Raw genomic sequence first — 1735 nt, 5'->3', positions numbered from 1 at the left:
CCAATTTCAGATTTGCCGAAGCTATTTAATAGACATGCCATGTAATGAGGAGTCACAAGCAATATATTATATATGAGATGACTGTTATTGAGAACGCGTCAAGAGATTGTTTTCCTGATCACTCTACCTCCCTGTGCAAACGGCCTATTTATAGATTTTTTATTATTTTATATCCAGTATATATCTAGTTTGTGCAAATAATAGCTTACTGCCCATTGTGTCCCATGGTTGATCTTGTTTACTTTTAATTGGCTTGTATTTGCTTCAAAACAAAGAAATGTTAAACAGATTGATAAAAGGGGATAATTCATGTTCACCTGTTTCTATTTGATCTATAAATTAAATAAGTTCCGGGAATTATCTAGAAAGGCAGGAGATCCACAGTAAAACATCTGTGCCATACGAGGGACGAGGGACAATCATGGAATAAAATACGGTGTCTAATCTCTTAGTTTTGTTTCTTTCCCTTTTTCTCTCTTTTTCTCTTTGCTTCTCACTTCTCTGTCCTTTCTCTCGATCTGTCCAGTTATCTATCTATCTTTCAACTTATTTCTGTATCAGCCAGTCTCTCTCTCTATCTATCTATCTGTCTGTCTGTCTATCTATCTATCTATCTATTTATCTCTCTATCTATCTATCTACCTACCTACCAATCAATGTAATTCTCTCACTCTCTCTCTCTCTCTCTCTCTCTCTCTCTCTCTCTCTCTCTCTCTCTCTCTCTCTCTCTCTCTCTCTCTCTCTCTCTCTCTCTCTCTCTCTCTCTCTCTCTCTCTCTCTCTCTCTCTCTCTCTCTCTCTCTCTCTCTCTCTCTCTCTCTCTCTTTGTCTTTCTCTCTGTAAGTAGACCGTATCATGGGACTTGTTTTGTCGGTTCGTTGCCAAGGACTGTGCGAATCCTGCTTACCAGCATTCTTTTCATAAGGATGGATCGTAAGTGAAGGAGGGGAGGAAGGGAGGGAGTGGGGAGGAGGGGCAGAGGGAGTAGAGGAAGGGGGAGGGGAGGGGAAGGGAGGGAGTGGGGAGGAGGGGCAGAGGGAGTAGAGGAAGGGGGAGGGGAGGGGAAGAGGGAAGGGAGGGAGTGGGGAGGAGGGGCAGAGGGAGTAGAGGAAGGGGGAGGGGAGGGGAAGTGGAAAGGGAGGGATGGAGGTGGAAGGGGAAGAGGAGGAAGGAGAGAGGAAGGGAGGGGAGAGGAAAGATGGGAGGAAGAAGGGGATGAGGAAGGAAGGGAGGAGAGAATGAGGAGAGAAAGGAAAGGAAAGGAGGAAGGAAAGAGGAAGGAAGGGAGAAGAGGGATAGAAGAAGGGAGGAGGGATAGAGGGATAGGAGAAAGAGAAGGGAGGGAGAGTAGGAGGGAAGAGAGAGAGGGGAGGGAGGAAAAAGAGAGGGAAGGGAGGAAGAGAGAGAAGGGTAGGAGGGAAGAAAGAGAGGGAAGGGAGGAGGGAGGAGGGACAAAGGGATAGAAGAAGAGCGAGAAGGGGGGAGGGAGGTGCAGGAAGTGGCATGATGGTCTCCATGGTGTTGCTGTTGTTTTTACATGTGCTGTAGCGCACATGTGTGTGTGTGTGTGTGTGTGTGTGTGTGTGTGTGTGTGTGTGTGTGTGTGTGTGTATGTGTGTGTGTATGTGTGAGTGTGTGTGTGTGTGTGTGTGTGTGTGTATGTGTGAGTGTGTGTGTGTGTGTGTGTGTGTGTGTGTGTGTGAGTGTGTGTGTGTGTGTGTGTGTGTGTGTGTGTG

Source organism: Penaeus chinensis, chromosome 25 (assembly GCF_019202785.1).
Source record: "Penaeus chinensis breed Huanghai No. 1 chromosome 25, ASM1920278v2, whole genome shotgun sequence".
Taxonomy (NCBI): domain Eukaryota; kingdom Metazoa; phylum Arthropoda; class Malacostraca; order Decapoda; family Penaeidae; genus Penaeus; species Penaeus chinensis.
The sequence above is the reverse complement of the archived record's forward strand: the minus strand, read 5'-3'. Positions refer to the sequence as shown.